Below are 27,907 nucleotides of genomic sequence, written 5' to 3' on the forward strand. Positions count from 1 at the left end.
TACTATGAATTGAGGATATTTAATCATAAATAACACATCCAACCAACCTACTGTAGACAGGCTACAATTGTTTCAACAATAAATAAAAAATTGTGAAGCTTGCATTTAATTACCACTCCCTGTTGCACACAAGCTTCCATTCACCCTGTCACAAGGGGATTTATGGCTGATTTAACATGAACTCATCAACCTTATGGTCAACCCTGTTACTTTATTTGGCACTTAAAAGGCATTTACTATAGCATTTTAAAATTTTATTTAACCGATTTAGATGGGAAAACAAGTTTTTTATTAAGTTGAACATTTGCTCTTTATGACATAATTGTTTTAATAGGTGAAATAACCACGTTACACTTCTTAAAAGGCACCGAATTAGTGGAATGGCCTAGCTGCAGTCAAAAAAGGTTATTTTCTTGAGTTGTATATATACAGTACCAGTCAAAAGTTTGGACACACCTACTCATTCAAGGGTTTTTCTTTAATTTGACTATTATCTACATTGTAGAATAATAGTGAAGACATCAAAACTATGAAATAACACATATGGAATCATGTAGTAACCAAAAAAGTGTTTAACAAATCAAAATATATTTTATATTTGAGATACTTCAAAGTAGCCACCTTTTGCCTTGATGACAGATTTGCACACTCTTGGCATTCTCTCAACCAGCTTCACCTGGAATGCTTTTCCAACAGTCTTGAAGGAGTTCCCACATATGCTGAGCACTTGTTGGCTGCTTTTCCTTCACTCTGCGGTCTTATCCCAAACCATCTCAATTGGGTTGAGGTTGTGGGATTGTGGAGACCAGGTCATCTGATGCAGCACTCCATCACTCTCCTCCTTGGTCAAATAGCCCTTACACAGCCTGGAAGTGTGTTGGGTCATTGTCCTGTAGAAAAACAAATGATAGTCCCAATAAGCTCAAACCAGATGGAATAGCATATCCCTGCAGAATGCTGTGGTAGCCATGCTGGTTAAGTGTGCCTTGAATTCTAAATAAATCACAGACAGTGTCACCAGCAAAGCACCCCCACACCATCACACCTCCTCCTCCATGCTTCACGGTGGGATCCACCTAGCGGAGGTCATCTGTTCACCTACTCTGCGTCTCACAAAGACACAGTGGTTGGAACCCAAAATCTCAAATTTGGACTCATCAGACCAAAGGACAGATTTATGGTCTAATGTCCATTGCTCGTGTTTCTTTGCCAAAGCAAGTCTATTTTTCTTATTGGTGTCCTTTAGCAGTGGTTTCTCTGCAGCTATTTGACCATGAAGGACTGATTCATGATTCATTCTCCTCTGAACAGTTGATGTTGAGATATGTCTGTTTCAAATCAAATTAAATTAATTTATATAGCCCTTCTTACATCAGCTGATATATCAAAGTGCTGTACAGAAACCCAGCATAAACCCCCAAAGAGCAAGCAATGCAGGTGTAGAAACACGGTGGCTAGGAAAAACTCATCAAGCACTATGATGAAACTGGCTCATGAGGACCGCCACAGGAAAGGATGACCCAGAGTTACAGTTGAAGTCAGAAGTTTACATACACCTTAGTAAAATACATTTAAACTCAGTTTTTCACAATTCCTGACATTAAATACACTCAATTAGTATTTGGTAGCATTGCCTTTCAATTGTTTAACTTGGGTCAAACGTTTTTGGTAGCCTTCCACAAGCTTCCACAATAATTGTGGCTCATTCCTCCTGACAAATCTGGTGTAACTGAGTCAGGTTTGTAGGCCTCCTTGCTCACACACACTTTTTCAGTTCTCCCCACAAATTTTCTGTAGGATTGAGGTCAGGGTTCTGTGATAGCCACTCCAATACCTTGACTTTGTTGTCCTTAAGCCATTTTGCCACAACTTTGGAAGTATGCTTGGGTTCATTGTCCATTTGGAAGACCTATTTTCGACCAAGCTTTAACTTCCTGACTGATGTCTTGAGATGTTGCTTCAATATATTCACATCATTTTCCTCCTCATGATGCCACCTATTTCGTGAAGTGCACCAGTCCCTCCTGCAGCAAAGTACCCCCACAACATGATGCTGCCACCCCCGTGATTCACGGTTGGGATGGTGTTCTTCGGCTTGCAAGCCTCCCCCTTTTTCCTCCAAACATAACAATGGTCATTATGGCCAAACAGTTCTATTTTTGTTTCATCAGATCACAGGACATTTCTCCATAAAGTACGATCTTTGTCCCCATGTGCAGTTGCAAACCATAGTCTGGCTTTTTAATGGCGGTTTTGGAGCAATGGCTTCTTCCTAGCTGAGCGGCCTTTCAGGTTATGTCGATAGAGGACTCGTTTTACTGTAGATATAGATACTTTTGTACCTGTTTCCTCCAGCATCTTCACATGATCCTTTGCTGTTGTTCTGGGATTGATTTGCACTTTTCGCACCAAAGTTAGTTAATCTCTAGGAGACAGAATGCGTCTCTTTCCTGAGTGGTATGACGCCTGCGTGGTCCCATGGTGTTTATGCTTGCGTACTATTGTTTGTAAAGATGAACATGGTACCTTCAGGCATTTGGAAATTGCTCCCAAAAATGAACCAGACTTGTAACCATTTTTTTTCTGAGGTCTTGGCTGATTTCTTTTGATTTTTTCATGATGTCAAGCAAAGAGGCACTGTGTTTTTTAATTTTTTAATTTCACCTTTATTTAACTAGGCAAGTCAGTTAAGAACAAATTCTTATTTTCAATGACGGCCTAGGAACAGTGGGTTAACTGCCTGTTCAAGGGCAGAACGACAGATTTGTACCTTGTCAGCTCGGGGGTTTGAACTTGCAACCTTCTGGTTACTAGTCCAAAGCTTGATGGTAGGCCTTGAAATACATCCACAGGTACACCTCCAATTGACTCAAATGATGTCAATTAGCCTATCAGAAGCTTCTAAAGCCATGACATCCTTTTCTGGAATTGTCCAAGCTGTTTAAAGGCACAGTCAACTTAGTGTATGTAAACTTCTGACCAACTGGAATTGTGATACAGTGAATTAAGTGAAATAATCTGTCTGTAAACAATTGTTGGAAAAATGACTTGTGTCATGCACAAATTAGATGTCCTAACCGACTTGCCAAAACTATAGTTTGTTAACAAGAAATGTGTGGTGTGGTTGAAAAACAAGTTTTAATGACTACAACCTAAGTGTATGTAAACTGTACTCAAATGTACTTAACTGTTACCCAGAAATGATTTGAGATTGTGATAAAAAATGTCTACCACACAAACATGAAATATTCCCTTTAACAGAGCCCTGTCCAAACGAAGGCAGTTCTTGAATGCTCTGATGATATCATCGTTTAGGTGATAGTTTGTGTCTATTCTTGCCTCCAATAAATGATGAAGCAGGCGTGACTCAGTCAGTGTTCATCACACACTTAGCATTAACTGTCACTTCATACTTTAGTGAGAAAACGATTTCCGTCTCCACTCCCCTATAAACACCTGATGTGTGAAAAACACACCCCCAAAGACTACATGTACCACCAATTATCTCAGAAGACATGAGGTTGACTAAACATGAAAAAGAGCTGGATAATGGTGTGTGTAGAAAATAATATTCTCGAAATGCAAAATATAAGTCGATCATAAAACAGCTATTTTTATATATCTCTATATTCTGTCACCTAGATGTGGGACTGGTGTTGTGTTTTCATGACAGAGTTTTCACACTGTCTCATGAAATCGGCTGCATTCTGCAGCAGGGGAGGCACCAGCTCAGTCAGGTGATGAGATCTGTCCCTATTTCAAGTCAGACTTGGAAGTCTGAACTTCCCTGAGATTACACTGTCACCCGCGCTGTCATCTTCTACCACTACACACGCTGCGACACATGCAGCATCCAGCACCCTGACCTAAACGACACCAATACTCAATGTAGGCTAACTCCCTAGTGTGCTGTTCCATCATTAACATGAGCATTAAAAAGAAAACAGCACCGCAGACCATCTAAAATAGCAGTGTTGTGGAAACCATAATGACAAGAGCAACTGCTAAAGTTGGGAGTCATTCACCAAACTAATGCACATACTTGCCATAGCTCCCAATGCTCCAGAGAGCGGAGATGGGCTTTGGCCCTGTTTCTGAAGCAGCTGGGGTGAGGCTGGGACTGGGCATTGTCTCTTCCTACATCAGAATAATGGACAGAATCTATAGCCCACCAGGTGGTCCTCACAAACCAGCTGCCTCACAGCTGTAAAACCTTAATCAGACAGGACAATAAAGGGCAAATTAGGAGCAGATTGCTGATTACTCCCTTGTAATTGAGGCAAGGATAATGACCTATTAAGGGTGATGGTGTCCTCAGGGCAGTCAAAGATGTGATTGAATTGTATGTGGGATGGAGGGTTCTGAGGGAATGGCACTTTGGCACACTCACGGGCATGGTGTAAACTCAAAAATGTAACGACAAAATCTAGATTTCCGCTTAAATAGACCATACCCCAAAATAACTGCTATTCATGTGTAATTACATGATTCTGATATGCAAAAACTTGGTATATTTGGAAAGACGACATCTGGGAGATTGTGAGGAAATTATCAGAAAATAGGAGTTACATAGTTCAGAATACACAAGATCAAGCACAAACAAAAGAACCGTTTTCGTATTTTTATTATTTTGTCCCGGTTACGAACTCAGGTCTCCGGTGTGAGAAACAGTCACTTAGCAAACTGAGCCACTTAATAATCAGCAGAACCCAGAAGATGAGGCAGACACAGCAGTACTTGAGACAGTGTTTTAATAAAGTAAAAAGGAATGTACTTCAGGCAAAAATATAAATCCACAACGTCAAAAGTAATTCCAAGAGAAAAAGGTAATCCTCCAAGTGAAAAGGTAAATCCACAGGGTGGTAGGTACAGCAGGGAAAAAGCCTCAAAAGATAATAAAAAATAAATAAACGAGAACAAAAACAAAGTACCACAAGAGAGTCCAACTGGAGTAACAAATGTTCACCGCGTCGCTGGGGCTGGGTGCTAACATTCAAACACAGAGCAAAGAACTGAGGGAAACTAAGGGTTTAAATACATTCAAGGGAAACGAGGCACAGGTGCAAATAATAATCTGGAATCAGGGGAAAACAAAAGGGTCAAAAAAGCACAATGGGGGCATCTAGTGGCCAAAACCGGAACAATCCTGGCCAAATCCTGACAGAATCCCCCCCTAGGAACGGCTCCTGACGTTCCTACCAGCTTTTTCGGGGTGGAGGGCCCTGAACTGTCGAATGAGGTCAGGGTCCAGAATGTCTTTGGCAGGAACCCAGGAGCGCTCCTCGGGACCGTAGCCTTCCCAGTCCACCAGATACTGCCAGAACCACTGCACCTGACGGGAATCCAGTATCCGATGGACAGCATAAGCCGGCTGGCCTCCGATGACACGGGGCGGAGGTCTGCCTTTCGGGACAAGGGGAGAAAAAAACAGGTTTTAATAAGGAAATGTGGAACGTGGGATTAATCTTAAGGGATCTGGGTAAGTGCAGGCGATATGTAACGGGGTTCACTCTCCTGGCAACCTTAAAGGGACCAATGTATTTCTGGGACAGCTTGCGAGACTCCACCCATAGCGGAAAGTTTTTGTGGAGAGCCAGACTCTCTGGCCGGGGCGCAGGGTAGGCCCGGGACGGCGACGTCTGTTGACTTGTCGTTGGTACCGCTGGGAGGCACGCAGAATATTAAGACGGGTCTTCCTCCACGTAAGCCGACAGCGTCTGATGAATTTCAAGGCTGAAGGCACTTCGGCCCAAACAATGAAGGACGACCATGTGGACGGGTTGTTGGAGGCCATACATCTGAGGGAGCTTTCCAGCTCTTGATTCATCCTCTCGGTTTGGCCGTTGGACTCCGGGTGGTACCCTGAAGATAGACTGGCAGTGGCCCCTATGAGTTGGCAGAAGGCCTTCCAAAACCTTGAAGCGAACTGGGGACCTATGTCGGAAACAATATCTTGAGGAATGCCGAAGACTCGGAACAAATGGTTAATTACCAACTCAGCCGTTTCCTTGGCAGAAGGTAACTTAGTCAAGGGGATGAACCTGGCCGCCTTAGAAAACCTGTCGATGATGACTAGGATAGTAGTATTACCATGGGACAGAGGACGGCCAGTAAAAAAGTCTAACGAGATATGGGACCAGGGTCGGTGGGGAACAGGTAAAGGGTGAAGGAGTCCTTGAGGGCGGAGGTGAGAAGATTTGCCCTGGCAGCACACGGGACAGGCCTTGACGAAAGTGGCAATGTCTTCTGTTATGGTGGGCCACCAGAACTTTCGCTGGATGAACTCCAAGGTGCGACCTACACCCGGGTGACAGGTGAGGCGAGAGGAGTTCCCCCACAGAAGGACCTGAGTCCTCGCTGCCTTGTGGACAAACAACCGATTGGCAGGACCTCCTTCTGGACCCGGTTCGATAGCTTGAGCTCGTCTCATGGTATCCTCAACTTGCCACGAGATCGGGGCCACGATCTTAGCGGCAGGAAGGATGGACATGTCAGTATCTTCTCGAATGGCAGGAGCGTAGACTCGGGACAAGGCGTCCGGTTTGAGATTCTTCGACCCGGGCCGATAGGTGAGGATAAACTAGAATCGATTGAAGAAAAGAGACCATCGAGCTTGTCTGGAGTTCAACCGCTTCGCCTGCTGGATATACTCCAGATTGTTGTGGTCCGTAAGCACTTGAAACGGTTGAGAAGCCCCCTCGAGCCAGTGTCTCCATTCCTTCAATGCCATCTTAACCGCTAGGAGTTCACGATCCCCCACATCGTAGTTCCTCTCGGCCAGCGTAAGCCGGTGTGAGAAGAAGGCGCAAGGGTGGAGCTTCTTGTCTTCACCCCTCTGAGACAGGACAGCTCCAACACCAACCTCTGATGCGTCTACCTCCACCACAAAAGGTTAATCCGCAGTCGGTAGTGTCAGGATGGGAGCAGAGAGGATGCGCTGCTTGAGTCCTTGGAAGGCCGTCTCAGCTTCTTTTCCCCACAGAAACCTTGCGTTGCCACCCTTGGTTAAAGCTGAGAGAGGGGCTGCCACCAAGCTGAAGTTCTTGATGAACTTGCGGTAAAAGTTTGTGAAGCCCAGGAAACGCTGAACTTCCTTAACGGACTTGGGGGTGGGCCAATCCGCTACCGCCCCTACCTTCCTAGAATCCATTTGGACTCGACCGGGTTCCGCTACAAATCCCAGGAATTGTACTCGGGAGGAATGAAATTCACATTTTTCCGGCTTAACGTACAAATGGCTGTCTAGGAGGCATTTGAGTACTTGTCTGACATGCTTTGTGTGTTCTTGAAGGGAGCTCGAAAAGATGAGGATGTCATCCAAGTAAACGAACACGAAGATGTTAAGCATATCGTTTATGAGCGCTTGGAACACAGCCGGGGTGTTGGTCAGGCCGAAGGGCATCACCAAGTATTCATAGTGACCAATAGGTGTGTTGAAAGCGGTCTTCCACTCGTCACCGTGTCTGACCCGCACAAGATGGTATGCGTTCCGCAGGTCAAGCTTAGTGAAGACAACTGCTTCCTGGAGCAGCTCAAATGCTGTGGCCATAAGGGGTATCGGGTAGCGGTTACGGACGGTTATGGCATTAAGTCCCCGGTAGTCGATACAAGGACGTAATCCACCGTCTTTTTTGGCTACAAAGAAAAACCCTGCTCCTGCGGGCGAGGTGGACGGACGAATGAGGCCTGCAGCCAGAGCTTCCTTGATGTAGGTATCCATAGCAGCTCGTTCGGGAGGAGATAGGGAAAAGATCCGACCCCTGGGGGGGCAGGTGCCCGGAAACAGGTCGATGGGGCAATCGTAAGGTCTATGGGGTGGTAGCATGGTGGCCCTCTGTTTGCTAAATACCGGTTTGAGGTCATGGTAACACTCGGGAACTCGGGACAGGTCGATGGATTCTAGAGACTCGGGAGGAGAACTCGGGGAACTCGGGAAAATACAAGTGGCTTGGCATGTAGGGCCCCACTGCTTGACAGTGCCCACAGGCCAGTCGATGTGAGGGTTATGGCTGTGAAGCCAGGGGTAGCCAAGGACGAGAGGGAACTCGGAACAGGGGATCAGATGAAAGTTAATCACTTCCTGGTGTTGGGAAACTGAAAGTCGCAAGGGGGTAGTGACGCGAGTGACAAGTCCAGATCCCAGAGGGCTTCCATCCAACATAGTAACCCTCATGGGGTCGCTTAGAGGTTCAGAGGGGACGCCATTCTCCTTCGCCCAGATACCATCCATGAAGTTTCCTGCGGCTCCAGAGTCTACCAAGGCTTGAAGGGGAAGCTCATGGTTGTCCCAGGAATGGGTGACTGGAATGAGCAGCCGGGAGTTGGACGGATGGGAGGAGGTTATGTTTCCCGTTACAGTCCCCCCAGGCCTTCACGGGACAGTGCGTTTCCCTGGAGCCCGGGACACGTAGAGCGGAAATGGACAAGTTTTCCGCAATTTAGACAGCATCGCTCCCTCATCCGGCGGTCTCTCTCAGCCTGGGAGATGCTTCCAATCTGCATGGGTTCCAGTGGAGCCAGTGAGGATAAAGGTGGGGACTCAGAGCTGGGACCGATAGGAGCTAGGGCGAGAGGTCTACGGTTGAGTTCTCTCTCTCTCAGACGCTGGTCTATGCATGAGGCCAACTTGATCAGGGACTCGAGGTTGTCCGGTGGTTCCCGAGTGGCCAGTTCATCTTGGATGGTGTCGGAAAGACCTTTTAGAAAGCACACTGTGAGCGCCTCGTCGTTGCAGCCACTCGTTACGCCACCGTGCGGAACTGGATGGCATAGTCCGTCACGCTGCGCCGACCTTTGGCGGAGAGTCAGGAGCTGTTTGGCAGAGTCAGGGCCGCTGGTTGGACCTTGAAACACTCGCTTGAATTCCTCAGCAAAGGCAGAGTAGATGGCACAGCAGGGACTTTGGGCATCCCACACAGCAGTAGCCCAGGCCAGGGCTTTTCCGACAGCAGGGTGATGATATATGCGATCTTGGACCGGTCGGTGGGAAACGACGAAGGTTGCAGCTCGAAGGAGAGAGAACATTGGGTGAAAAACCCCTTACAAGCACTCGGATCACCTGAGAACCGTTGGGGAGGCGGAAGACGAGGTTCAGCCAGGGGATTAACTGCCACGGGCACTTGAATCTGAGGTACTGGGGTGGGAGCGGTTGCCGGGGGAAGTCGATCAGATATCTGCTTTATGGAAGTCAGCATCTCAGACAGAAGTTGAGAATGTCTAGCCATTAAGGCCTCTTGCTGAACCAGAGCGGCTTTGTGGCGTTGGACAGTCCCCTCATGGTGGGACAGCGTGGCAAAAAGGTCCTGGGAACTGGCTGCCTGTGGGTTCATTTTGGGCTCTGTGTTTCTGTCAGGACCCGGTTACGAACTCGGGTCTCCGGTGTGAGAAACAGTCACTTAGCAAACTGAGAAACTAATAGTCGGCATAACCCAGAAGCAGTACTTGAGACGGTGTTTTAATAAAGTAAAAAGGAAAGTACTTCAGGCAAAAATATAAATCCACAACGTCAAAAGTAATTCCAAGAGAAAAAGGTAATCCTCCAAGTGAAAAGGTAAATCCACAAGGTGGTAGGTACAGCAGGGAAAAAGCCTCAAAAGATAATCAAAAATAAATAAACGAGAACAAAAACAGAGTACCACAAGAGAGTCCAACTGGAGTAACAAATGTTCACCGCGTCGCTGGGGCTGGGTGCTAACATTCAAACACAGAGCAAAGAACTGAGGGAAACTAAGGGTTTAAATACATTCAAGGGAAACGAGGCACAGGTGCAAATAATAATCTGGAATTAGGGGAAAACAAAAGGGTAAAAAAAAGCACAATGGGGGCATCTAGTGGCCAAAATCGGAACAATATTTTGAATGTCATCTTTCATTGACAAGCTATAAGTGAATTATTGATTACCAGAGCTGGAAACACATCAGATGTATCCCACAACATGTGAACAATATCAGAAAAAAATATTTTCAAGAGTCCTTTCAACCATTCCAAAGTGTGTGATTGTAGCAATTGCACTGTTTTTGCACACTGGATGTGCCTAAAAGTTATTGTTCACTATAAAAACTAAATTTGTGCAACACCAACCTCTCTCAAACAATGTGGTGGTGTCGGGGGAACATACAGGGGATATGGACGCCAACAGCGCGGAAGCAGGCAACATCATATTTTTGATGCGTAAAGATATAGTCACTCGGTGGACATTCGATGTTGCCATTAAGTCATACATCATCAGATGGCAATAGGCCAGATGTGTTCCTGCTAACCTAAGGATCCATTTGAACCCCCCATGTAGCTATAGCTCAAACACAGACCAAATCGAAGCTAACCTTATCAGATGTTTTCTGTTTGGTGAAAACGTGTAAAATACAAAGTTTGACTCTTGAGGCTGGTGATCAATAACGGTAGGTTACAGGCAGACAAATAAGATGATCTGTGGAGTCCCGGCTTTATCAACGTATTCCGTGTTTATTTCTTTTATGCTTCACATTGCTAACCGGAATGTAGGTAGCAGCCATCTTGAAATGAATTTGTTCTGGATTTGGGGACTGTGAAAAGAACCCTGGTGGCATGTCTGGAAGGGTACGTGTGTGTGTCAGAGCAGTGCATAAATTGACTATGCAAACAATTTGGAATTTTCAAAACAATAATGTTTTTTTTTTTTTAAGAAGTGATGCAGTTAATCTCTCATCCACTCTCCAAGAGAGACTGGCATGCATAGTATTTATATTAGCCCTCTGATTATAATGAAGAGCTGCTCTGTTCTTAACTAGGTCTTTCCTTGCAGCACTCGACTGGACAATAATCAAGATAAGACAAAACTAGAGCCTGCAGGACCACAGGAAATATTCAGATCCCTTGACTTTTTCCACATTTTGTTAGGTTACAGCCTTATTCTAAAATGTATTAAATTGTCCATCTACACACAATACTCTCAAATGGTGGGTGTAGCTGGTGCATGGAAGTCAGGCGCAGGAGAGCAGAGATGAGTGGACAAGGCACTTTACATAGGCAATCACAATACAGAACGCAAGTACAAAGTACCGGCTGCCACAAAGCACGGGCATAAAACAAAACCCGGCGCAAACCAGCCGGAAGTGTGCCAACCTTGACAAATACATAATACCCCACACAGACATGGAGGGAACAGAGGGCTAAATACACATAGTAATGATGATGAGATGTAAACCAGGTGTGCAGGAAAACAAGACAAAACACATGGAAAATGAAAGGTGGATCGGCTATGGCTAGAAGACCGGTGACGTTGACCGCCGAACGCCGCCTGAACAAGGAGAGGAACCGACTTTAGCGGAAGTCGTGACAAATACCCCATAATGACGCAAAAACTGTTTTTTTTAAATGGTTGCTAATTTATTCAAAATAACAAAATAACACATTTATAAACTCAGCAAAAAAAAAAGAAAAGACAGGACCCTGTCTTTCAAAGATAATTTGTAAAATTTTACAACTTCACAGATCTTCATTGTAAAGGGTTAAACACTGTTTCCCAATTAACCGTAAACAATTAATGAACATGCACCTGTGGAACGGTCATTAAGATACTAACACCTTACAGACAGTAGGAAATTAAGGTCACAGTTATGAAAACTTAGGACACTAAAGAGGTATTTCTACTGACTCTGAAAAACACCAAAAGAAAGATGCCCACGGTCCCTGCTCATCTGCGTGAATGTGCCTTGGGCATGCTGCAAGGAGGAATGAGGACTGCAGATGTGGCCAGGGCAATAATTTGCGATGTCCGTACTGTGAGACGCCTAAGACAGCGCTACAGGGAGACAGGACGGATAGCTGATAGTCCTCGCAGTGGCAGACCATGTGTAACAACACCTGCATAGCATCGGTACATCCGAACATCACACCTGCGGGACAGGTACAGGATGGCAACAACAACTTCCCAAGTTACACCAGGAACGCACAATCCCTCCATCAGGGCTCAGACTGTCCGCAATAGGCTGAGAGAGGCTGGACTGAGGGCTTGTGGGCCTGTTGAAAGGCAGGTCCTCACCAGACATCACCGGCAACAACGTCACCTATGGACACAAACCCAACGCTGCTGGACCAGACAGGACTGGCAAAAAGTGCTCTTCACTGTCGAGTCGCGGCTTTGTCTCACCAGGGGTGATGGTCGGATTGTGTTTATCGTCGAAGGAATAAGCATTACTCTGAGGCCTGTACTCTGGAGCGGGATCGATTTGGAGGTGGAGGGTCCGTCATGGTCTGGGGCGGTGTGTCACAGCATCATCATCGGACTGAGCTTGTTGTCATCGCAGGCAATCTCAACACTGTGCGTTACAGGGAAGACATCCTCCTCCCTCATGTGGTACCCTTCCTGCAGGCTCATCCTGACATGACCCTCCAGCATGACAATTCCACCAGCCATACTGCTCGTTCTGATTTCCTGCAAGACAGGAATGGCAGTGTTCTGCCATGGCCAGCGAAGAGCCCGGATCTAAATCCCACTGAGCACGTCTGGGACCTATTGGATCAGAGGGTGAGGGCTAGGGCCATTCCCCACAGAAATGTCCGGGAACTTGCAGGTGGCTTGGTGGAAGAGTGGGGTAACATCTTACAGCAAGAACTGGCAAATCTGGTGCAGTCCATGAGGAGGAGATGCACTGCAGTACTTAATGCAGCTGGTGGCCACACCAGATACTGATTGTTACTTTTGATTTTGACCCCCCCCCCTTTGTTCAGGGACACATTATTCAATTTCTGTTAGTCACATGTCTGTGGAACTTCTTCAGTATATGTCCAGTTGTTGAATCTTGTTATGTTCATACAATTATTTACACATGTTAAGTTTGCTGAAAATAAATGCAGTTAACAGTGAGAGGACGTTTCTTTTTTTGCTGAGTTTATAGGAATTCAGACCCTTTTCATGGTAGCTCAGTATTTTGTTGAAGCTCCTTTACAGCTTTGAGTCTTCTTGGGTATGACTCTACAAGCTTGGTACACCTGTATTTGGGGAGGTTCTCCCATTCTTCTCTGCAGATCCTCTCAAGCTCTGTCAGGTTGGATGGGGAGCGTTGCTGCAAAGCAATATTCAGGCCTCTCCAGAGATGTTCAATCAAGTTCAAGTCTGGGCTCTGGCTAGGCCACTCAAGGACATTGAGACTTGTCCCGAAGCCACTCCTGTGTTGTCTTGGCTGTGTGCTTAGGGAGGGTGAACCTTTCCTGTTGGAGGGTGAACCTTCACCTCAGTCTGAGGTTCTGAGTGCTGTGGAGCAGGTTTTCATCAAGGGTCTCTCTCTGTACGTTGCTCCGTTCATCTTTGCCTCGATTCTGACTAGTCTCCCAGTCCCTGCCACTGAACCCCCCCACACACACACACAGCATAATGCTGCCACCACCATGCCTCGCCGTAGGGATTGTGCCAGGTTTCCTCAAGACGAGAAACTTGACATTCAGGCCAAAGAGTTCCATCTTGGTTTCATCAGCCTAGAGAATCTTGTCTTTAGGTGCCTTTTGGCAAAACTCTAAGTGGGCTGTTATCTGCCTTTTACTGAGGAGTGGCATCTGTCTGGCCACTCTACCATAAAGGCCTGATTTGTAGAGTGTTGCAGAGATGGTTGTCCTTCTGGAAGGTTCTCCCATCTCCAAGGAGGAACCCTAGAGCTCTGTCTGAGTGACCATCGGGTTCTTGGTCACCTCTTTAACCAAGGTCCATCTCCCTGAATGCTCAGTTTGGCCAGGCGACCAGCTCTAGGAAGAGTCTTGAAGGGTTCCAAACTTCTTCAATTTAAGAATGATGGAGGCCACTGTGTTCTTGGGGACATTCAATGCTGCAGAAAAGTTTTGGTAACCTTCCCCAGATCTGTGCCGCGACACAATCCTGTCTCGGAGCCCTATGGACAATTCCTTCGACCTCATTGCCTGGTTTTAGCTCTGACATGCACTGTCAACTGTGAAACCTTATATAGACAGCTTTTCCAAATAATTTCCAATCAATTAAATTTACCAAAGGTGGACTCCAATGAAGTTGTAAAACATCAAGGATAATCAAGGGAAACAGGATGCACCGGAGCTCAATTTCGAGTCTAATAGCAAAGGGTCTGAATACTTATGTAAATAACTACAATGTTGTTGATTCATCTTCAGTTTTCTATCACAGCCATTAAACTGTAACCGTTTTAAAGTCACCATTGGCCTCATGGTGAAATCCCTGAGCGGTTTCCTTTCTCTCCAGCAACTGTGTTAGGAAGGACACTTGTATCTTTGTAGTGATTGGGTGTATTGCTACACCATCCAAAGTGTAATTAATAACTTCACCATATTCAATGTCTGCTTTTTTTTATACCCATCTCCCTGGTCTATGGGTTTGAATCTGTGTTTGAAATGCAAATTAATTACTTAAAAATCATACAATGTGATTTTCTTTTTAGATTCCGTCTCTCACAGTTGAAGTGTACCTATGATAACAATTACAGACCTCTACGTGCTTTGTAAGTAGGAAAACCTGCAAAATCGGCAGTGTATCAAATACTTGTTCTCCCCACTGTATAATTGTATGTATGGGGTACAGAGATGAGGTGAGCATGCAACTTATTATGTGATTTGTAAAGCAAATGTTTATTCCTGAACTTATTTAGGCTTGCCATTACAAAGGGGTTGAATAATTGACTCAAGACATTTCACCCTTTTTCCCCTTCAATTAAACATGAAGTATTTTTGTTTTTCAATCAACACCCAAAACACATTCCACATTCACAGATACATAAATAATAGAATAAACTATAAAACAAAACAAAAACATTTGCAGCAGCACTATCTGTGATCATGTTAGCTAAGTGCTGTGATCATGTTAGCTATTTCCAGCTTTAGCTGAGACAACGAGCAAATAATTCGTTTTTACAGCACCTTACACAACATGTATATACACTAATTTCCATAATCACCCCGTTCACTCTGTCAAATTTGAAATATAGTTGAGTAGTGGAGCCCAGAGTTGATCAAACCTGGGCTGTCTCTTGTGGATGTCATAAATGAGCTTTTCAAGAGGGGAAAAAGTTAACAATCTGGTCAATCCACATTTTAAATGTAGGAGAAGAATTAGAAGCCCACAGTAGGAGAAAACATTTCTTAGCAAAGTATGTGGTAGTCATAAACACATTTTCTCTGTCGGGATCCAGAACAAAGTCCTGCTGGGCATTAAGAAGATAGAGACACAGGGTCATATCAAACTGTACATCTAGTATTTTCTGTGCAGCAGTATATATAGATTTTGGCAATCTCTCTACAACTCCAATACATGCATATAGGTTCTACTTTTTGTACAAAAATGTATAGTTAGATTCTTTCATTAGTAAGGGAGCAGTATACCCTGTCGCAAACATCCGCCCATAACTCATCACTGATAGTCAGACAAAGGTCCTTAAAGCAGGAGCCAACATTCTCAGAAAGGAGTCAGTAGATATTTTGCCTTTGATGGATTGTTCTGTAGCAAGAAGGGTCTCAACCTATTCAGCTGAGCTCTAAACCTCTCCTTGGAAGTGAATGAGGAAATTACGTGACTAATTTGACGATATATTGAATTCACTGAGAGCTCTTGAAAGAATTTCAGTGTAGTTGTGTTCTGCTGAAACAGGTCTGAAAAGGTCCTGATCCCTAGAGTATGCCAAAGACTAAAGTTGACATCACTCAGGGCTTTTGGCAAGTCTGGGTTGCATACTATAGGCGAGTAGGAGCATATCTGTGAGGAAATGCCAAGGTATTTCCTAGAGTCCTTCTACGCTAGTAGGGTTCTGTAAATCACAAAGGTTTTGGAATGTTGCCCATCTCACTAAAGTTATTAATGAATATAATTGAGCTTAGGGGCAATGAACCACAGGATTGGGCCTCTATCTGAATACACATTGAGTCTTGTCTCTTTGTGATCCATGTTAGCATGTAGCATCTTTGGGCAGAACAGTAGAACAATTGAAGGCAGGAAAGGGCAAGGCCACCCTTAGATTCAGGTTTCGATAGAGTGGAGAAATTGATCCTAGATTTTTTATTGCGCCATATCAATTTGGTGATGCTCTGGTTTGTTGTTATGAAAAAAGAAACTGGGAGATAGCATGGGAGCATGTGAAATAAATAGTTCAATCTATGGAAGATGTTCATACGGATAACATTGATTCCTCCGACTAAGCTAACTGGGAGGGAGATCCAAGTTAAAATATTTTTTGTGTATTTTACCCCCTTTTTTCTCCCCAATTTTGATCTTGTCTCATCGCTGCAACTCCCCAACGGGCTCGGGAGAGTCGAAGATCGAGTCATGCGTCCTCCGAAACATGACCCGCTAAACCGCGCTTCTTAACACCCGCCGGCTTAACCCGGAAGCCAGCCGCACCAATGTGTCAGAGAAAACACTGTTCACCTGACCACCGAGGTCAGCCTGCAGGTGCCCGGCCCGCCACAAGGAGGCGCTAGAGCGCGATGAGCCAAGTAAAGCCCCTTTGGCCAAAGTCTCCCCTAACCCGGACGACGCTGGACCAATTGTGCGCCGCCCTATGGGACTCCCGATCACGGCCGGTTGTGATACAGCCCGGGAACGAACCAGAGTCTGTAGTGATGCCTCTAACACTGCGATGCAGTGTCTTAGACCACTGCACCACTCGGGAGCCCTCGGAGATCATTCTCTATATTACTCGCTAATGTTCAGTCTCTGGACAATAAAGTAAATGAGCTCAGGGCGAGGATCTCCTTCTAGAGAGACATCAGGGACTGTAACATACTCTGTTTCATGGAATCATGGCTCTCTCGGGATATACTGTCCCCGTCCATACAGCCAGCTGGGTTCTCAGTACATCTCACAGACAGAAATAAAGTCCTTTCCGGGACAAAGAAAGATGGCGGTGTATGTTTCATGATTAACTACTCATGGTGTGATTGTGATAATCTACAGAAACTGAAGTCTTTTTGTTCACCCAACCTAGAATACCTCACAATCAAGCCAACCCAAGAGAATGATCTATGGTTATAGTCACAGCCGTGTATATTCCCCCTCAAGCCGATACCATGACGACCCTTAAGGGACTACACAGGACTTCATGCAACTTAGAAACCACATATCCTGAGGCCGCATTTATTGTAGCTGTTAAGGCTGGGCGCTGCTGGTGAAGAAGTCAGGTGCAGGAGAGCAGAGAGTTTTGAACAGGCACACACTTTATTTGGCAGGAGAAAATAACAGTAGGATGTTGTTCCAACTGTGACTATTAAAACCTACCCAAACTAGGAACCGTGGATAGATGGCAGCATACGGAAAAACTGAAAGCGCAAACCACCGCATATAACCATGGCAAGGTAAGGTAATCAAACAGGCAAAACGTCAGAACTACCTGCCCTACATGACAACTACAGCACCCGATGTCACAGGAAGGTCAAAAAGATCATCAAGGACAACAACCACCCGAGCCACTGCCTGTTCACACCGCTACCATCCAGAAGGCGAAGTCAGTACAGGTGCATCAAAGCTGGGACCGAGAGACTGAAAAACACTATTGCACCTTGCCTATGCCGCTCGGCCATCGCTCAGCCATATATTTACATGTACATATTCTCATTCACCCCTTTAGATTTGTGTGTATTAGGTGGTTGTTGGGAAATGGTTAAATTACTTGTTAGATATTACTGCACTGTCGGAACTAGGAACACAAGCATTTCACTAAACCTACAATAACATCTGCTAAATATGTGTATGTGACAAATCAAATTTGATTTGAAAGACGGTGAAGGTTATCAGAAGAGTACCAGTCTTTTTTGAGGGTCCTTGTCTTTGTTGAGCAACACTGTAATGTGGGCTATGTACATAGAATCTGGGAGAGCTCCGTTTTTGCAAAAATCAGCCAGCATTGACATGAACATAGGGCTAAGCTGGGGCAAAAAAGCTTTGTAGAACTCTCTGGGAAATCTATCTGGGCCTGGGTACTTGTTAGGTGGCATGGAGGTAATTGCCTCTAGGACCTCCTCAGGAGTGAAGGGGGAGTTGAGATCTTCTTGGTCGGTCTCTGATAGTTTTGGTAGCGAGATTCCCTCTAGAAAGGAAGGGAGTTCTGCATCTGTATGCTTTCTCTCAAATGTATATAATTTGCAGTAAAAATCATGAAATGTTAAATTGATCTAATTTGGATCAAATGTGACCTCGCCATCTGCTGTTTGGATGGCCATGACTGTACGCCCTGACTGCTCTTTTTTTAAATTGGTAAGCAAGCAATCTGCTAGGCCTATTGCTATACTTATAACATTTCTGTTTGGTAAAGAAAACTTTTTTTTTTAAATCTCCCGAGTATAGTCCAGGTTTAGTTTAGCTGCTTTAAGTTGACTCCAGGAGGAGCTGTCTGGGGGTTGTTTATGTACTTTTTCACAGCGTTTCAGCTCCCTCTCAAGATCTAACCTGTGTGCTTCCATTCATTTTTTCCTAAAGGAATCATATGCAATTAGATGACCTCTTACTGTGGCTTTGGCATCGTCCCACATTGTGGCCGGAGAAACAGGAGAGTCTTTGTTGTCTATCCATGTAGTAACCAATGTATGGAATGCTTTGTTTGATAACATGGAGGTGTAGAATTTCCAGCACTTTGACCTTGGGATGTGTTTACAGAGGTCAAAGCAGAGGTGGACAAAGGCGTTCTCTGAAAGAGCTATGGGTCTGATTGTAGGAAATGTAAGAAAATCTTTGGAATAAAACCTTAATCAATACGAGAGTAGGTGTAATGGACATTGGAGAAGTATGTATAGTCCATAGATGAGCTATTAGTCGCTCTCTAGATATTTATCAGTCCCATCTCTTTAGTAAGAGAGTTCAACATCTTTGCTGATCTAGGGTTGGGGACTTGAGATGATTTGTCCAGACTTGAATTGAGGGTACAGTTAAAATCTCCAGCCAGAACTCCAAAGGAAAAACAATGCTCATTGAACAGGGTTATCATTTTCGACATGAAAGCAGAAGAATCAGTGTTAGGGGCATATACACTAATCAAAAAATAAAGGGAACACTTAAACAACACAATGTAAGTCCAAGTCAATCACACTTCTGTGAAATCAAACTGTCCACTTAGGAAGCAACACTGATTGACAATACATTTCACATGCTGTTGTTGTTACTGTAATTTAGTTATTCCAATATGTTTTCATTAATTGAATTCCCTTAATCTATTTTATGAGAATTTGTAAGATTCTTGTTTGCATAAAATAGACGGAGACCAGTCTTTTCAATAATAGGTAACAGAATTTATTCTCGGAGCGCGCTGCCACCACGAGCAACAGTTTATATACAATAACATAACGTCATTTCATATCGATCACCACTGACAGTTCTAATTAACAGTAAACCTAGGAATGCACTCACTGCCTTATCTAAAACACCACAGAGCTCAGTTTCGTCGGTTCAACCATAGGTTAACTACCATATCTGTTTACTTAATCCACAAACCATTCCTTTCTTCCTAGTTGGAATGGTGTTCATTAACTTTAATTACTCCTTGTCTGTGTCACACAATCCCTTCTTATGAACTCATATTGTTAATCAGATATAATAAAACAGAGTATAAGTTTACTTAGTTACAGTTTCATTTAAAATAAGACTATTGTTCAGTCATTTAATCATAATTTTCCTCACAGTTGTGCAAATGGAATAGACAACAGGTGGAAATTATAGGCAATTTGTAACGTTCTGGGTGTAGTGGGTGAGAAGTCAGGCGCAGGAAGCAGAGAGTTCAGTGTAGTGCTAATTTAATGCACAAAACGGCGAACATAAGCCAACCCCACGAAAACACAGGGCGTATAACAAAACAAACGCCCCAAACACGGGGACTTAAACTGTCCAGCAAAACCCACAGACGTGCACACAAGTTACACAAAACAGAAGGTCACAATAATTAATCCCGCACAAAGAACCAGGCGGGCCGGCTGACTAATAAAGCCTCACTAATTATACCCAACTCAAAATAGGTGTACTCAATAAACACGTAAGGAGGGGGAGGAAAGAATCAGTGGCAGCTAGTAGACCGGCGACGACGACCGCCGAGCACCACCCGAACGGGAAGGGGAGCCACCTTCAGTCGGAGTCGTGACACAATTAGCAAGACACCCCCAATAAAGGAGTGGTTCTGCAGGTGGTGACCACAGACCACTTCTCAGTTCCTATGCTTCCTGGCTGATGTTTTGGTCACTTTTGAATGCTGGCGGTGCTTTCACTCTAGTGGTAGCATGAGACGGAGTCTACAACCCACACAAGTGGCTCAGGTAGTGCAGCTCATCCAGGATGGCACATCAATGCGAGCTGTGGCAAGAAGGTTTGCTGTGTCTGTCAGCGTAGTGTCCACGGCATGGAGGCGCTACCAGGAGACAGGCCAGTACACCAGGAGACGTGGAGGAGGCCATAGGTGGGCAACAACCCAGCAGCAGGACCGCTACCTCCGCCTTTGTGCAAGGAGGAGCAGGAGGAGCACTGCCAGAGCCCTGCAAAATTACCTCCAGCAGGCCACAAATGTGCATGTGTCTGCTCAAACGGTCAGAAACAGACTCCATGAGGGTGGTATGAGGGCCCGACGTCCACAGGTGGGGGTTGTGCTTATACAGCCCAACACCATGCAGGACGTTTGGCATTTGCCAGAGAACACCAAGATTGTCAAATTCACCACTGGCGCCCTGTGCTCTTCACAGATGAAAGCAGGTTCACACTGAGCACATGTGACAGACGTGACAAAGTCTGGAGACGCCGTGGAGAACGTTCTGCTGCCTGCAACATCCTCCAGCATGACCGGTTTGGCGGTGGGTCAGTCATGGTGTGGGTGGCATTTCTTTGGGGGGCCTCACAGCCCTCCATGTTCTCGCCAGAGGTAGCCTGACTGCCATTAGGTACCGAGATGAGATCCTCAGACCCCTTATGAGACCATAAGCTGGTGCGGTTGGCCCTGGGTTCCTCCTAATGCAAGACAATGCTAGACCTCATGTGGCTGGAGTGTGTCAGCAGTTCCTGCAAGAGGAAGGCATTGTTGCTATGGATTGGACCGCCCGTTCCCCAGACCTGAATCCAATTGAGCACATCTGGGACATCATGTCTCGCTCTATCCACCAACGCCACGTTGCACCACAGACTGTCCAGGAGTTGGCGGATGCTTTAGTCCAGGTCTGGGAGGAGATCCCTCAGGAGACCATCCGCCACCTCATCAGGAGCATACCCAGGCGTTGTAGGGAGGTCATACAGGCACGTGGAGGCCACACACACTACTGAGCCTCATTTTGACTAGTTTTAAGGACATTACATCAAAGTTGGATCAGCCTGTAGTGTGGTTTTCCACTTTAATTTTGAGTGTGACTCCAAATCCAGACCTCCATGGGTTGATAAATTTGATTTCCATTGATATTTTTTGTGTGATTTTGTTGTCAGCACATTCAACTATGTAAAGAAAAAAGTATTTAATAAGAATATTTCATTCATTCAGATCTAGGATGTGTTATTTTAGTGTTCCCTTTATTTTTTTGAGCAGTGTATATTTAAGATAGCAATTGGTTGCTCATACAGTCACCCAGTTATCAGAATAAATGTCCCCCCTGGAGCAGATATGTTTTTGTCAATTATGAATGTAACATGCTCATGGATAAGTATGACCGTGCCTCTACTGTTTGATTTGAAAGATGAGAAATACACCTGTCCCACCCAAGCTCTGTGGAGTTTAGCATGTTCAGCATCACAGATGTGTGTCTCTGCTTTTTCCTTTTTGAGAGCACATAGTATTTTCCCCGTTTTATTACATGACCTAGCCCATGGCAGTTCCATGTCAGTAGATTTAAGGTACTAGTCAACGTCTTCGCACAGTAATCGAACTCTAGTGCAAGTCATCTCTGGGTATAGGTGGATAATAGTTACAGCTCCGATCACATAAAAGAAAAAGAAACGGTGTACATAAAATAACAATCTCTGAACACCCCAGCCGAGTTCCCAAACAACTCGACATATCCTGTTGGATCTGTTGACCCCACTCTCAGTCACAATTATTTTCCCCGTTTTCGCAACGCCCAACATCTCCCGAGAGAGAACAAAAGGCCTTGTCCTTTCTGCCCCGCAGTAAGTTAAGTGTCAACGTCACCCCATCCAGACCACAGTAAAAAAGAGAGTGAGAAATGGCGCAAATAAAATCAATAGACCAGCCAACAAATACATCCCCCAAAGGACATAAGCCTAATCGTTTGGACTAAATAAAACAGACATGAGGGAGAAAATCACTAAGAGGGATCTATAGGATAAGTTATTTGTTATTATTAAAACGAAATATCAACAGGATAAGGCGGTCATAACCATTGGCATAAAATTGACACTGAGCCTCTCGTTAGGTCTGTAGATGTGTCGTAATCGACAGGCTCTCAATGGTGAAGGTCTATGTAATAAATACAAATAAAAAAGTAGGCTATAGGCCTAATATAAATTAACAGTATCTGATCACTTTGTCAACCAATTAGCTTATGTTCTACAGACAAGATGAAAAGCTGTAAATGGATCATTTTCTCACTTGAAATAAAAGAGAAAATACAAGTAGGCTAAAATGTTAGTAGGCCGAGGTTAGCCTATAGGACCTATCCCTCTCAGCTAAAATAAATAAGAAATAGACGACTATAATGACATTTAGCTGGGCGGGTGGGTCATTGGACTGCGGCTATATGTTGTCTTACCTCCATTGGTAATAACAGTAATCGCTTTTAGTTATTGGTCCATTTTTCAGTGGCCAGGATTGTCCTTCAAAAAACATTTAGCCTCTCCTGGAATTTTAAAGTGTCGCAGTGCTCCTTGGTGAAGAATCCTGAGCTCGTTTGGGTATTTGAATCCCCTGAAGATGCCTCGGTCAATTAAGTATTCCAGCTGACAGGTCCTGGTGGAAGGTGAGTTTGCGTTTCCCACTGTATGGTGTTGATTTTCGCCGCCTGTAGGACTTGTTCCTTGTCGGTGAATCTCAGGAACGGTATGGTAGACTGGGGGCCTCAGTGCTCGGTGAGCTCTCGACTTCTATGGGCCTGTCGGTAGACAGGTGGAGCCACTCGGGGAGTTTGTCTTGCAGGTAGCGGATCAGTGGTATGTTTCCCTCTTCTTTTCCGGACAGGTTTAATAGAACAAAGTTATTCCTTCGCCCCTTATTTTCTTTTTAGCAGATGCTAATGTTTCAGTGAGTTTTCCATGGATAAGATTCGCCCCCGCGTTGATGGTTATGCTTTTTCTGAAGCTAGCTGTTTCTTGGAGACTTTTTCCGCGCCAATTGCTGGAGTCTGGGTGACAATGTCACATGTAATGTCGCCTTTTGTAGCCGCCATGGCTTTTTTTTTACTAAAGCTAATGGGTTTAACTTGAAGTGGAGGTAAGATTAAGAATTGGACATTACTTGTGCGGAGCTGCGGAACTCTCAGTTCATTCGGCCATCTCGTTTAAGGGTCACGTCAAATTTCAGCATATACTTTTTTATTGATTTGTAATAATTTCGAAAAACACAATTCCACTTTGACAGTATGGGTTATTGTGTGTAGTGACAAATAAACATTTAATCAATTTTAAATTAGTCTGTAACACAACCTTTTGAAAAAGTCAAGGGGTGTGAATACTTTCTGAAGGTACCGTACCTCACCCCACTTCCACAACTTGTCAATATGATTTGACCATGATAACTGATCATCCAATATTTCTCCTAGCAGTTCCGCTTATTCAAATATGGTATGTTTTTGGATTGTTACATTTGGCGACCGAGGCACCAAATTTCACACACACAGCTAAAACAGTTTAAAAAAATGATTTGTAGATACAGGGCCATCATAGGATTAACGCATTAACCACACAGAAGCCCTTTTCCAATATGGCCGCCAAACAACCCAATGGGGTCTTATTGGATCAATTTCGCATGACCATAGCTGTATGAAATATAACTGTAGTATGCCCATTAATATCTTAAAATCTTCATAGTGATGTAGAATACACAACCAAATGAGCCAGGAGTGCCAGATATTTTAAAGATGTTAAATTACTCACAGAATTTTGGGAAGAATGTGCCCAAAAAAAATGTCTGAATTGCCAATTTCTGATTATTTTTGTATCTTTAATTGCAATATTTCATCTTCAAACATTTAAAATGGATATGTACATGTGAAGTCATGCATGTGATCTGATTCAAATGATATACAATGTTGTCCTATTAACGGTTTTCATAAAAAATACAATTGCTGCATACATTACAATGTCAAATTCAATAGGAATGCCAATACATTTTAACCTAATATCTTTATGATGAGCAGGAAACCATTACACAGTCTAAATTAAGATCTATTCTTACGATGAGGCCATAGCAGATTGGTCTGTTAATAGAATAGTAAAAGTAATATAATTGGCCTTAACAGGCCCAACATCGGATATACTACATTGAAACGGAATATATGTAGAAGGTTTATAGTTCTCATAATGAAAACAGTTAATAACATTGTATGTCGTTCTAATCAGCTTAAATTCATGACTATTTACATGTGCCAATAAATTGTAAATGTTTGAATATTAAATATTCAAATTAAGGATCACAACAGAAATCAGAGATTCGGACAGCTTTTTGTGCACATTCTTACCACATTTGTGTGAATAATTTAACATCTTTGTATATCTGGCACTCCTGACTCATTTGGTTGTGTATTCTACATCACTGAACATTTTACTATATTATTGGGCATACTATATTTTATACAGGTATGGTCATGCAAAATTCATCCAATAAGTCAATATTGGCAATATTGGAAAAAGGCTTCTGTGTGTGTAAGGGTTTTCCTGTGGTGAAGGAGAGGCGGACCAAAATGCAGCGTGGTGGTTATTCATGTTCTTTAATAAAGGAACTAGACATTAAATAACTAACAAAACAATAAATGTGCGAAAACCTAAACAGTCCTATCTGGTGCAAAACACAGAGACAGGAACAATCACCCACAAACACACAGTGAAACCCAGGCTACCTAAGTATGATTCTCAATCAGAGACAACTAATGACACCTGCCTCTGATTGAGAACTATACTAGGCCGAAACATAGAAATACCCAAAACCTAGAAAAACAAACAGACTGCCCACCCAGCTCACGCCCTGTATATTATATATAATTTGAAAGGTAATTTCATGAGCTTTCAGAATCACATGTCAAACAAAGTTTAAAATGTAACAGGATTGCCTTTTTAAAGCAATTTATACAGGTAATTCTGAAATGTACCCTAGAGGTCAAAAATCTAAGTACTGTCCATCTGAACATTCTGAAAATGTGTCTGATGGATAGGTGTGAATCTAAGCTTTCCAATGACACATGATTAAAGGGTATACGTGTGCAATAACTTGTATACTCAGTGTTTGTAATAGGGTCAAATCCCTATGGGAAAAATGAATGGGATGGAGGTATGAAAGAATGAGTGATAACCGGAGAAAGATCCAGCTGCTGCACTGCTATCACACATTTTCCTCTAGGGACATAGACCTTAAAAAAATCCCTATGAGACATCGTCACGTCACCCTAAGTGAGCCCAACCCCCCCCCCATGCTAATCGACAATTAGGAGAGGAATTTCTGCTACCTATCCTCCCCTTGTGGTTATGTCTGGTAATGCTAGATATAGAGATAATATAGTGAATTTCCTCTCATTTATTTGAAAGCGGCATGTAACTGTTGTCTCAATTTAATCCTATTAGAGATGTCCAGGAGTGACACAGGGGTTACATTCAATCCCTCTTCTGTGAAATGTAATGTCTGAGAGCTCTGAAACCTCCATTCAACAAGCTATATAGCCAATCAGTCATTGTTTAGGTCGGTGAATAACAATTTGTAACACTTCAAATGTTGAGAATTGTAAATAGTTGTTTAGTGGCCTTGCCACCACTTGAGCGGAACAGGCATGTGGGGTTTTGTAAACCATAATGACACTCCATCAGAAGACAACAGGGGAAAGGATCTGGCAGGCTCTGTCACTCTGCCTTACCCACATTAGTGACATGAAGCTCTGTCACAGTACACTACAGCGGAAGAGGAGCAGATTTTCCCGCTGTGCCACGAATGGGTTTTCCAGCAAGCCAGAGCGTTTTCCAACCAAGGAAAACAAACATAGCCGGGGGCTGAACCTGCTGGTGTGAAAAGGGGAAACGGTGACTCTCTCAAGGTTCATGCTGCCTCTTCATATGAGAATATTAGAATCAAAATATGCTTATATTTTTACGTGTGGACACTAATATAACCCATCCTTTCTAGTTAACACAAATAACCATAATTGCCTATTGTGGAATGGATTCTAGTTTAGGTTTGGTCTAGTTTGATTATAATTGTATTCTCTTTTAAACATAAAGAAAAATATTTACAAAACATAAATTCCCATTTTAGCAGCTTAGTGTATTTACACTAATGTATCTAAAAGGTTGTTGTAGTAAAAATCTGTGGTTTAAAGTACTTACGTAAAAATACTTTAAAGTACTACTTTTACTTCACCACATTCCTAAAGATACATTTTCGCTGACACTCAAAAGTACTTGTTACATTTTGAATGCTTAGCAGGACAGGAAAATGGTCCAATTCACACACTTATCAAGAGAACATCCCTGGTCCTCCCTACTGCCTCTGATCTGGTGGACTCACTTAACACAAATGCTTAATTTGTAAATTATGTCAGAGAGTTTGAGTGTGCCCCTGGCTATCTATAATACTGAAGTATATTTAAAACCAAATACTTTTAGACTTTTACTCAAGTATCATTTTACTGGATGACTTTCACTTTTACTCAAGTATCATTTTACTGGCTGACTTTCACTTTTACTCAAGTATCATTTTACTGGCTGACTTTCACTTTTACTTAAGTCATTTTTTATGAAGGTATCTTTACTTTTACTCAAGTATGACAACTGACAACTGTACTTGTTCCACCACCGGTAAAAACAAAGCCTGGGTGATGGTACAATGGTTTCATCTGCTGTTTTTAACACAAAAAGACGGAATTACCAAACTGACATTAATTACAGGCTGCCGTGTTACCAAAAGTTTGTTTTGACCTTGCAGTTTATGTTTTCAGTAATACGCCTACAGAGCTTTGTGAAAGGTTTTTGGGCATGTTCTACCATGAAATTGCATACTGTATTTTGAAAGCACTTACCTTTTCATGCGACTCTTAATTATTCCTAAATAAACAATATCTCAACTACAGTAATCCGCTTCTCTCTGCTGCTCCCCCCCAGCCACCCACCTACCTTTGCAGATTTGAGAGGATTTTGTTTGATGAGGAGACACACTGATCACAACGATCTGGTTTGCTGGTTTTCTCATGTGCTGGGGGAAATTATTCATGATGACTCATTGTTTTTAATTCATTCAAACATTTTCTAGCTCCTCCACCTAAAATGCAAATGACTCACTCACCAGCCTGCTCCCCGTCATGATGTGAGGCTTGCTGAAGTGCTGGGCCAGTGGACTCTGATACCTATGGCGTGACATGTGTTCTCTACCTTCTGTTCTCAGGTCAGCTGTCTGCACTTCTAACAGGCAGGTAGAGCATTAGTATGCAACCTCCTGCTGAGCCTGACAGGAAAGGGCCTCCTCACCTGGTGAAACCAAACAACAACCAGCACATTAGAATATAGAGAGATATGCAACTCCAGTAGCATTGTTTTGTGCTGTTGAAAGATGAATGCAGGTTAATTAATTGTCTTACTAGAGGGTATGGCAAGGTGCTGTTGACAACATTGTTTGAAATGTTGTAGAACTAGTGATTCTAAACAATGAGTTATGGGACAACCATAAGTGCCTTATATAATTTACCTACTTTAATCGTATATAATCCTAAAGTGGTTAATCATTCTGCGGCAGGTAGCCTAGTGGTTAGAGCGTTGGACTAGTAAATGAATGGTTGCAAGACCGAATCCCTGAGCTGACAA

General features: G+C 43.6%; 1 long non-coding RNA gene across 1 annotated transcript; it reads right to left on the reverse strand.

Annotated features, from left to right (window-relative positions):
* Positions 1–27,568, reverse strand: LOC115136358 (uncharacterized). The gene is made up of 3 exons (XR_003864597.2): positions 27,393–27,568; positions 27,224–27,302; positions 1–890 (listed from the first exon to the last, which is right to left on the reverse strand). It is a non-coding gene; the product is annotated as an uncharacterized LOC115136358 (long non-coding RNA).
* Between the last annotated feature and the right edge of the window lie 339 nt (positions 27,569–27,907).

This window comes from Oncorhynchus nerka, linkage group LG10 (genome assembly GCF_034236695.1).
Source record: "Oncorhynchus nerka isolate Pitt River linkage group LG10, Oner_Uvic_2.0, whole genome shotgun sequence".
Lineage (NCBI taxonomy): Eukaryota > Metazoa > Chordata > Actinopteri > Salmoniformes > Salmonidae > Oncorhynchus > Oncorhynchus nerka.